Genomic DNA, 12,228 nt, shown 5'->3' with positions numbered 1-12,228 from the left:
CCGGCTGGTATTGGGAGGTGCTACCTTCCGGGGGGCGTAGGTTGGTGAGGAGCCAGCCCGTTGTTGACCCGCTCCTTGTTTGGTGGCGGTCGCGTGGGCCAGTGACGGTGCCGAGGCTTCCGGACACCGCGGAGGTGGTACGTCACCGTGTCAGCGAGGAGGATGAGCACGTACGTCGCTACATGGTTGCGTTGGAGTGCAGGTTCGAGCATACCTGGCAGGTTCTTCGGGGATCTCACTGGAGCTATGATCCTGTGATGGTTCCTTCTCTTTGGGTGTCCACCGCCCGCGACAATACCCGTCGGGTGCTACGGTTCTAGCTGTATCAGTGATGCTATATGTATGATAGTATTCGAGGAGTATTAGTGATAATATTCGACGATGTACGGACAAAAGAGATGATGTAGTTTTGCTTATAATTGAATGCATGCTAATTTGAATACTACTTTATTTTACGATTTGGTTTTTCTTATTGAATGCTCAAATTGGAAAAGTACTCCTACTTTGAATACTATGCATAAATCTAGGAGTCCCGGGTGGAGCCACGACCCGGGACTAAAGTTGTTTTGCAACGGAGTTCCTGATAGAATAATTCTTTTTCGGTACAAAGTTCAACAAAGTCCTTTGACACTAGACAATGTGACATATAGAAGGGTAGATGAGATCAGAAAAAATAGGATCATTTTCTACACATCTAGAATGTCGCCATTTTGTTAAATCCTTAAAGGTTAAGAGAATCCTTTAGACATATTTTAGAGGTTAGGTTCTAGCCAAGACCCGGGACTAAAGGTCCTCCTATATAAAACGACACTTCGAAGTTTCCAACCCCTCTTATATAGTTTGTTAGTTTATTAGTTAATGAAATGTTCGTTTTTTGCAGAACTATGGATCCACATATCAGGAACCTCGAAGAGGAAGAACTTCTCAAAGATATAATCAAAGACGGCCCCGACGTTGGACCAGCTAAATCTCCGTCGTCATATCTAAACCCCTCCGGATATGGAATGGAGGTCGACCGACACGAAGATGAAGCCGATGCGGCAGGAGATAGGTCCAACGACGGAGAAGGTGATAGCTTCATTGATGGAGAAGCCGGTGGAGAATCCGGTGGAGAAATAATAAAGTCCGGCGAGGTATACATATGAAGTTCGACAATCACTTGTAATATGTGAAAAATATTGGAGATAGCTCTATATTGTATACATATACATTCATTTGACGAATGTTTCTCCCTCTTAGGCCTCCACATCGAGCAAAGCTACGAAACGAGGCCCGACTAGAAAGTTGGATGCACGGACGCATTACACCTTTGAGGTGATATTGCCTACGGGCGAACCCAAGCTTCCTAAGAATGCTGCTGACACATTCAAGAAGCAATGCGGAGTTCTTGTTAGGGATCACGTCCCGATTAGCGTTCGGGAGTGGAACAAGCGCAAAGGGGCAGCCGATAGTGACTATGTCGCTGAAAGGTACAAAGATAATCTTTGGAATGATCTCATGTCACATTTCAACCTGCGAGAATGTGAGAATGAAGACGCCGTAGACAAACTGAGGGCCAAATTCAAGAAGTGGACTCTAAAGAAGATGGACAAACTGTTCCGTAGCTGGAAGAAGAAGCTATGGAAAAACTATCTGAAGACAAAGAAAGTGCCAGTATTCGAGGGGTATCTAGCCACGCAGGCGAATCACTGGAAGGCATTTCAAGAGTACAAGGAGTCAGAAGATGCCCAGGCATTATCAGAAAAGAATAAGATAAATACCGACAAGAAGAAATATCACCACAAGCTGGGGCCAGGGGGATAAGAAAGAGCAAGATCTGCTAGCTAAAGGCATCATACCTGAACCACTCCGTGATGAGTGGGAATTGAGAGCAAGAAATTGGTTCCTTGCGCATGGTGGTTCGTACGACGAAGAAACAGGGGACCTCATCTGCAGTGATGGTCTTAGGATACCCAGGGAGAATTGGAAAAAGATAGTGAAAGAAATTAAGGAGGGAAAAAGAAAGTTCACTGCAGATAGAGAGAAAGATTTGCTCACACTGGTCCTCGGCAATGACGAACATGGAGGACGAACGCGAGGCTGCGGTCCTTCTTACCTGTGGTGGCTTGGGTTTGCTAGATACCAAGACACTTACATAACCCGAGCGAGAGCAAAGAAGCGGCAGCAGGATGAGGAGAATGACAAGTTCAACCAGTTGCTTGCCAGGATTAACGAGCAACAGAAGCAGATTGATGAGCTTAGAGGAGTAGCGCGCCAGGATGATCCTGCATTTGATATTACAGGTGCCCCATCTAAGCGGAAAAGCAGCGTGGCTGAATCTGAGGCCCCCCCTGCGATGCATGAAGAATGATAGAGGGCGGTCCCGGCTCCCCCGTGGATGGAATCAAGGAGTCTACATCATGTGAACTCCATCAGAAATTCAAGAACATATCCATGAAGGTGGCCGTCGGACAAGCTTTACCTTCTGGCCCTGATGCACGCTGGCATGGCCGTGAGATTCCAGCTGGCTTTGCTAAAGTCGGGGTGGATGAAACCATGGCAGGGTTTCATGATATGGAGCTCGACATAGCTGGACCCGAAGATGAGAGGACACTCGGAGAAGTACTGGGTGGAGTCATCCTATGGGACAAGAACTACATCAAGCTTCCAGGCTGGGCCCCAAGGATAACACCGCCTCCGAGTCGTCGCAGGTCACCTGCACCTCCATTACCTCCAAGCCCTCCACATGACGTCGGCCAACACAACACGAGTCCATCTCGATCACCGCCGCCGGACTTGGGTCGTCCGTCTCCGCAGCCGCCCGCTCCAGATACTAAGCGGAAGCGTGCCAGCAAGAACGCTCCGCCGATGATTTCTAAGCGACGGAGCCCCCCAAAGCGCAAACTGTCGCCCCTCCCAATTGTACCCCATGCTAATCTTCCTATCAGACCTTATGATCGTACCCCCGAGGAAAACGCCAGGATAGCAAAGGAACATCATGATGCGCAGATGAAAAAGAAGGAACCCGAGCCCCGCCCGGAATACACCGAGAATCAAATAGAATTTGCAAAATACTTCACGATCCTTCCATCACAGTATGACTTACACCATAAGCCTGATGAATATACACCCACATTGTAGAAGAAAGTGAAAAAGAGGAGATCACGTGCAAGTGCAAGTGGGAGCAAATCAAGTTCAACTACAAGCAGAAAAAGATCAGATGTTCCTCAGCTTGGACAACAAGCCAAACAGTCGATCCCACCCCTCAGGGTGATACCCGAGAATGTCCCCCCTCCGGTGCAGGGGCAAGATTTGGAATTAGCAAAGAAGTGGGCGGATGAATGGGGTATCCTGGTTGAAGCCATTCTGGCTTCCCAAGATGACAGGTTACCCAAGGTTGTGGTAGCCCCTAAGCCACAGTTTGTCATGGGAGCGCCTTTGGTCAGCAAAGATGATCTCCCAACAAATATGCGTTACTTACATACATGGTACTTAAGTGACTCAAAGAATGGGAGAACGATGATCGTGGTGAGTGTCCCACGGGACTACTACGGCCGCCCCGAAGAAATCCATATCGACTTTGATGAACTCTTCCAGATGTACAATGCCGACGCCCTCGATAAATCGCTTATGAGTTGCTATTGTCTGTAAGTTTTTCAATTCGTTGTCTACACATAACTTGTTTAGTTATTTCAATTCATTGTCTATATATAACTTGTACTCTATTATGCAGAATGAAGATTCTGGATTGTAAAAATAGGAACATCCTAAATATTGGGTTTATTGACCCAGATAAAATACATATAGCGACACTAACTGATAAACCTAAGGAGACGGATGAAAACCTTCTAAGGTTTCTAACAGATCAAAATTTCTGTGACCACATACTGTTTCCATACAACTTCAGGTGAGGGTCTTTACTCTGTTGTGTCCATTCAGTTATAAGTGTAGTTGATAAGTTACTGACATATATATATATATATATATATATATATATATATATATATATATATATATATATATATATATATATATATATATATACATGTGCAGCTTCCATTGGATTCTGTTGGACATTCAAATTGATAAGGGAAGAGTTGATGCCTTCGACCCATTATCGAGACCCTTGGAACAGTTCCAAAGCCTGCAGGACATGCTCCAAGGGTAATTTCAATCATTCTTGTGCTCTATCGGTCTCTTTCGATGATTTTCTGATATATCAATTAATGAAAAACTTAGCAAATCATTATCCTTGTCGGGCAGGGTTTGGAAGCGGTTCAAGTGCGTGACTCCCGGTATCGAGCCTGAGAAGCTGACCTTTAGAGCGGCTCAGGTAAGTAGTAGTATGATATACTTCTATTTTCAATACATTTATGATGCTAGATTATTATTTTGATTATATATATTCTATCCTCGTAAAGTGTGACCAGCAGCCACGGGGGACGCATCTATGCGGATACTATGTTTGCGAGACCATTCGCACGTTTACCTCTGAGCACAAGGATCACAGATTCGACGTAAGCAATGAACATTCACACCTCTATTTTCACCCATCATTCTTTGTTATCATGATTGATATTCATATTCATCTCCTCTTCTTATATAGTACACGGCCATGAGGGAGAAGGTCCTACCGGAGCAACGCGCGATTGCTGTTGCAGAGGAGCTTGCGACCTTTCTGAGGACGGAAGCTATAGATGACACAAGATGATTTAGTGTAGCTAGGGGCCATTACTGATGTTCGTCCATGTAATCGAATAGACGGGCTCTAGTCCCGATAATTTAGATCTCCATATAATTGTATATATATGCTCGCTTGTAAGATAAGTTAATTTTATATATATATGCATAATTATTTCTATTTAGAATTATATGAAAACTAATTCCCGAACACCAAACGAGGCATCACGTTAATCTTCCGAACACCTAAACCCTAAAACCCTAAAACCCAAAAATAAACAAAATCTGAAAGTCTTTAGTCCCGGTCCGTGTAAAGAACCAGGACTAAAGGGCCTGCCCCTGAGGACGCTCCGAGGCGCCCACGTGGAGCACCTTTAGTCCCGGCTTGGAATAGGGCCGGGACTAAAGGTTAGGCCTTTAGTCCCGCCCCTTTAGTCCCGGTTGGTGAACCGGGACTAAAGCCCCTTACGGGCCAGGGCTATAGGCCCTGTCCCCACTAGTGATGATTAGCCCACCAGGTCGTTCTATTATTCGTTTGTTTCTATTCGTCAGATTCTTGTGCTCATTTTTTTTTGCGGGAATATTAATTCCAAGGCTATAGAATTACAATCTTCAGCGACTAGCTTAATGACACACGGAGGGGATAGTTTAGCCAGCACGTGGTGCTATCCCTGTTCCGTCCAAATGTCGCTAAAAAGTGTGCATCTGTATTCCGAAAGCGAGACATTTTTACTGGAACAACTACATTATCATTCATCGAGCATTCAATATCAACAACCAAATGACCGTACGCAGATTTGTCGACGGATTCTCCATGAGCGCTCTGAGAGAAACTGCGCAATCAGACTAAAGCTTTATCGGTAAGCTTGACCGTTCAAGTGCCAAGGAGAGCCCTTCCATCATTGCTTTAATTTCAGTTTCTAAAGCATCATTGCAATGGAAGAGTCGTCTATATGGTTGCTCGTCCTTTTCTCATATAATCATCCTTGTTCGAGCCTTACCATCATGTGTGTTTAAGATCCACAAGAGGATTGAAGTGAATTGGAGGGGATTTACCTAAATTTCGATCTGTAGGGGATTTAATCCCTTACAATCCCCTTGAAACCCATTTAAATTTCAAGAAACCAAACAAGGTCTAAGGTGGGTTAACGGCCATGGTGTGTTTGGGGGAGCAGCAACCTCGACGCGAAATTATTCGTCACCACATCCAGAACCATTGGAGCTTTTTCTTTAATAATTTCTTCTACACTGGATGAAATTTGGCAATACGAATTATAGTAGCTACACAGAAATGAGCATGACACCTCCATGCTTGGTATTGATTCGCCATGTGCAAGTTCATTACGGAGATGCCATATACACCATACCACCATGACGATCACATCCCTGATTTGTGGCTCACAATGTGCAAGATGGAGCAACCATTCATCACCTGTATAAATGATATTTGTACGGCTGGGGAGAGGTCATTGATTTTGAATCGATTCCCAAAAGGTTGCTGCATTTGTACAACCAGAAAAGGATGAAATGATGACTCTCTTTCCTTCAAACACAAAAGACAATTACCATGAGCATCAAGGTGGCGTCGGTGTTTCTTCAAGTTGATAGCTAGGGACCCAGAAGCTACCTGCCATGCAAACATTCTCATTATTGATGGACCTGAAGCTTTCCAAACAAGGTTCCTAGTAGAAAACAGGAGAAAACTTCTCTGTATGTTTGGACATAGCTAGAGCTTGATGAAACAGGAGAAAACTTCTCTGTATGTTTGGACATAGCTAGATGGTCACTAGTAGAAAATGAACCATTTGTCCCGGTTTCAGAGGCCCATGTCCCGGTTCTGGAACGGAACTAAAGGGTCGGGGCTAAAGCCTAAAACTTTTAGTCCCGGTTCTCTTACCAACCGGGACAAAAGGCTCTCCACGTGGCCGCTGCAGGGAGCGCAGGCAGGATGCCCTTTGGTCCCGGTTGGTCACACCAACCGGGACCAAAGGGCATCCACGGGTCAGCATCTGGCAGGAGCTGGGGTTTTAGTTTTTCTTTTTGACCGGGGGGTGGGGTGGGGTTTTGGAGGGTTCATTTAGGGGTTTCATATTGTGTTAGCTAGCTAATAGAGAGAAGTGTCATCTCTTTCTCCGTGCTTGATCGACGCTAGCTACTATACATATAGAGAGAACTCGACGCTAGCTTATAAGAAAATGAAGGAAACCATTAATTACACAAGATCATCATGCTAAACATATATAGAGAGAAGTGACATCTCTTTCTCCGTGCTTGTTCGAACAACAAGTTTTCATATATCTATCTGACGCTACTACATATATACAATATAACATCTTTTACAATCCATAACATCATCTACTTAATATCCAATCACAAATCCACATGGTATTCTCCTTCTTTAGGTATGACGTGGTCAAGAAAGAATCCCGCCAATTCCTCTTGAATTGCTCGTATGCGATCATATGGTAGGAGTTCATCCACCGCATCTGCCAGATCTAATTTAAAAAAGGGGGTCAATACATGCATATATATGAATAAAACTCAACACAATTTATGGTAATATATAAAATAAAACTGTGAATATTATTTATGCACTTCAAATTGTTTGTCACGGAAGCCCCGCTCAGAGGTCGAGTGGCGAATGAACTTGCATACGTAGTATGCACATAAAACAGTCCCTTCTTTCCTGTACAAGCACTTTACGAGAATAGAATTCAATCAAACTGATAAGCAAGCATGGTAATGATATATTGATAAAAAATTGAATCAATTAGAGATGCGCGGAACTAGCTATTACTACTTACTTTGGGGTGCGTAAATCGCAACTCTTTGTTTCGACCGGGAGCCTTTTTGGTGAACTTCTTCCAAACCCTGTCAGGCAAAGAAAATGATTACATGATATCAGGAAATTAACGAAAGTTGCATGCCGATATGGTCCCGGTATTGACCCAACTTACTTCTTGAGCATTGCAGTCATGTCCGCATAATCCTCGGGATTTTTACGTCTCGAGTCTAAGACAGTAACTAATGCGTCGTGAAGCTTAATGGATAGCAGAATAAAGTGAAGTCAGGCTGGCACGCATATATAACTCATCAATTACATTACTTAACCTCGAGTAACCGAAACCGAGTATACAGAGAAGACATCAACAATCACTTCAAGTTGTAAGGAAAGAGTATTTCCTTTTTGTTTTGATGTTTAAGTAACAACTTTAGCAAGTTCTCCTCGGTCTATTTGATTGAGTTTCGTACCGACCATTCATTTACAACATCTGGGCTAATGAACCCAACGTCGAAGATTCCTACTTTTTTGCATTCGACGATCTTCATTCTGCATAATATAGTTAGGATAATTATATATACATGCAATGAACGAGCTGACCTAGAGACTTAACTATAGAAGTAATACTTACAAACAGTAGGAAGTCATGAGTTGTTTATCGAGGGCCAGTTGATTGTATAACTAAAATAACTCCACAAATTCAATAGGCATCACGGGAAGTCCAATGAATTCGTGCTCTGGTTTCACTGCCACATACATAGTGTCTTTCCCAGAGTCCTTGTAGGTTTTCATGTACGACTCATCCAATTTGTGCATCATCGTTGTTAGAGGGGGATGATCAGGGGGATGAGAGGCTTCCCATGCATGTATTTATATTGTTCTTTTGTTATCTCAGTCGTTTCAAAAATTACATCATCCCCCAAGTAATCACCAGGATTGGTACCAGGCACCATCCACGGAGGATTAGCGACGTTATCACTAGACACCTTGAGCGGGGGGCACGATAGCTTCTCCTTTTCGTCGAGCTGGGGAATTATTTTCCCACTTCTTCGATTTGCTAATCTTGAATCAGTGGAAGTACTTCACGACCGACGCGCTTCCTCATATGTCTTTTTAAGAATGCAGTCATAGTTGGAATCCAGCGGAAGTCGTGGTGGTCGCTTCAAGGCATTGATAGCGCCCTTCACTTTCACCAGATTTAGCTTCTCCTTCGGAGGTGGAGTTTTCTTTGCAAAATGGTCCCTCAAGTGGGCACGACATATGTCCTCGTTTTCCTGCGCGGTCCTCTCATATGGTAACTTTTCCAGAGGCTTGAGAGATGGATCGTATCTGAATTGCCTCCCGCCTCTGCTTGTACTGCTAGCCGCCGAAGCGGCGGCGTCTCTCTTCCGTCGTTGCCGACGAGGCGGAGAAGGAGGCAGAATGCTCTGACACGCCGCAGGAGCCGGAGCGGTAGCGTCTGTCTTCCGCCGTTGCCGACGAGGCGAAGGAGGAGGCGGATTGCTCTGACGCGCCGGAGTAGACGAAGGAGGAGGCTGAGTGCCCTCATGTGTTGGAGGAGCCTGAGAAGGAGGCGGAGTGCCCTGATCACTCGCCGGAGGAGGAGGAGGAGGCAGAGTGCCCTAACTCGCCGGAGGAGGAGGTTGAGGCGGAGGCGTCCAGTTTGGAAGCTTGATGTACTCCTTCTGCCATAGACATGTATTCCTGAGAGCACGAACGAGTTGATTCTCCCCTTCACTTGTAGCATGGTCAAGCTCGTGCTCCTCAAATCCCTCAATTACTTCATCCACCATCACAAAAGAATAACCATGTGGAATCGGAATGCAGTGAAAAGTTTCATTGGGTTGAGGAGGTGCAACAGAGCCGACATCCGCCTTGAAAGTGAGGTTCCGGCATTTCGTCATAAGCTCGCAATGTTGAGCCTCCATGGAGTATCCACGGGGTAGCAAGGACCCGTAATGTCAGGCTGAACGGGCTCCGTGGAAGCCACGCTACTTCTCTGCTGAGATGGGGGGGTTACCTTCGGGGGTAGCTTCGTGCCGCTGAGATGGTTGGCCGGCAGATCGCTTGCTCTCAAGTTCCTCAAGCTTTTGCAGTCTTGCATTGATCTTCTCCATGTCGCTCAGCTCCGCTTTCCTCTTTGTCTCCCGTCTTCTGTAACCTCCTGCGTCGGGAAACTCAACCTTCCACGGAATTGAGCCTGGTGTGCCTCGTTTTCGTCCAGGGTGCTCAGCATTCCCTAGGGCCTCACTCAGCTCGTCCTTCTCTTTGTCGAGAATGAACGTCCCTTCCCGCGCTGCTGTGGTATACTTCTGAAGCTTCTTGATGGGTATTGCCAGTTGCTCGTCCGTCCAATGGCACTTCCCTGTTTCACGTTCCAAAGTTCCCCCAACCGTGAAGAACCAAGACCTTGAATGATCTGGCTAGTTCAATGTCTGTGGTTCGACCCCTTTAGCAATCAGGTCATTGACAACTTTGTCCCACAATGGCTGGGCTTTGAGGTAGCCACCTGACCCCATGTGATGGTGATACCGCTTCGTTGCAGCATTGTTCTTGTTTGTCTCTCACATTTTCTTACTCTTGTTAGATGTCCTGTAGGCCACAAATGCGGGCCAGTGATCTCTTATCTTCTGAAATCGGCTGATGAATTATGGAGTCTTCCCTTTGTCGACAACCTTTGATTTCAACTCTTTCTTCCACCTTGTGAATAGATCTGCCATCTTCTTAAGAGCACACGCCTTGACCAGTGGCTCTATAACTGGCTTATTCGGATCTTCCTCTGGCGGTAGGGTGAAATTTTCCTTCAGCATGGTCCAAAGATCATCTTTCTGTCTATCAGTGACATAATCACCTTCAGGGACGTCGTCGCCCTTAAGATTATTCCATTGCTTTATGCTGATCGGGATGTTGTCCCTAACAATAGCTCCGCACTGAGCAGAAAATGCATCATTGGTCCGCTTTGGTTTAATCGGTAGGCCATCGTCCGCGAGTGCTGTGATCGTGAACCTTTCATCCTTGCACAACCGTCTCATTGGGCCTCGTCTCGTTACCGAAGTTTGGCTCCATCTGGAGGGCTATAAAAGAAGAAATAAGAGTTAATATATGTACATACCAAAACAATTAATGCATCAATTAGCTAGTTGGCACAAGCTTAATTAATATATATACATCACCGGACTTTGCAACAGCTCCCTCCTCCGTTCGGTCACCGGAGCCGTCATCATGGTCTCCATCTTCCTTCGGCATTCGGTCACTGGAGTCATCATGATCATGTCCTTCCTCCTCCATTATATCTTGTCTGATATGTTCTAGGCCACAAATGCGGGCTAGTGATCTCTTATCTTCTCAAATTGGTTGATGAATTCTGGAGTCTTCCCTTTGTCGACAAATTTTGATTTCAACTCTTTCTTCCAGCTCCTGAATAGATCTGCCATCTTTTTAAGAGCACACACCTTGACCAGTGGCTCTATAACTAGCTTATTCGGATCCTCCTCTAGCGGTAGTGTGAAATTTGTCTTCAGCGTGGTCCAAAGATCATCTTTCTGTCTATCGGTGACATAATCACCTTCAGGGACGTCGTCGCCCTTAAGATTATTCCATTGCTTTATGCTGATCGGGATGTTGTCCCTAACAATAGCTCCGCACTGAGCAGAAAATGCATCATTGGTCCGCTTTGGTTTAATCGGTAGGCCATCGTCCGCGAGTGCTGTGATCGTGAACCTTTCATCCTTGCACAACCGTCTCATTGGGCCTCGTCTCGTTAGCGAAGTTTGGCTCGATCCAGAGGGCTATAAAATAAGAAAGAAGAGTTAATATATGTACATACGAAAACAATTACTGCATCAATTAGCTAGTCAGCAGAGGCTTAATTAATATATATACCTCTCCGTACTTTGGAATAGCTCCCTCCTTCGTTCGGTCACCAGAGCTGTCATCATGATCTCCTTCTTCCTCCGGCATTAGATCACCAGAGCCATCATGATCATGTCGTTCCTCCTCCATTGTTCGATCACCTGAGCTGTCATCCTATCCTTCCAGACCATCGATGTCGTTAAGATATGACAATACATCACGTCTGGGGAGGATTATCTCCCCCAACAACTGATCTTATTCCAAGTCTCTTTGATCCATAGTTTCTGCAAATATTTCAGCTCCTTGTATGGATAACCGAATTACACAAACTTCTATGTTTTAAACATGCACAAAACATTTTATTTGGCTCCCATTAATATTGGCCAAAAAAGTTCCATCACTATATGATTTATGTTTTGTGAATGAATGAATCGGGACTTGACAATGCATTCCCATGACTTACAAGATATAGCTTGAGAGTGCTTTCAAGGGAAGGGAAGCAAGAAGAAAACCCTAGCTACTCCACCCCTGCCTGTGGTGGCTGCCATTCTGCGAATGAGAGAGAGCACACAAGAGAAAACACAACTTGTTTGAGAGAGGAAGGAGAAGAAGTGGAGGTTCTGTAAAGATTTGGTGCATCTGACTAGACAGTGTTCAAGCTAGTTATTGGAGGCTCAAACGTTCTTGGATCGACCCCAAACTTGGTGAGCTCATTCCTTACTTTGAGTACTTTGATCTGGTTAGCTGGTGTGAGGATTGGGTCAGTGGAGCATCGGATTTGAGAGTGGTTTTGTCAGCTCTGACTACTGCAGTTTCAGTACGGAGTAGTTTTGGGAGACGAACAGCTTGGGTAGGCAAACGGTGTCCTATTGAGGTGAAATTTTGGGGGGATCTCAGGAACTCGTGTGTCTACTTGTCTACCAAATTTGGTGCTG

Source organism: Hordeum vulgare, chromosome 6H (assembly GCF_904849725.1).
Source record: "Hordeum vulgare subsp. vulgare chromosome 6H, MorexV3_pseudomolecules_assembly, whole genome shotgun sequence".
Lineage (NCBI taxonomy): Eukaryota > Viridiplantae > Streptophyta > Magnoliopsida > Poales > Poaceae > Hordeum > Hordeum vulgare.
Note: the sequence above shows the minus strand (reverse complement) of the source record.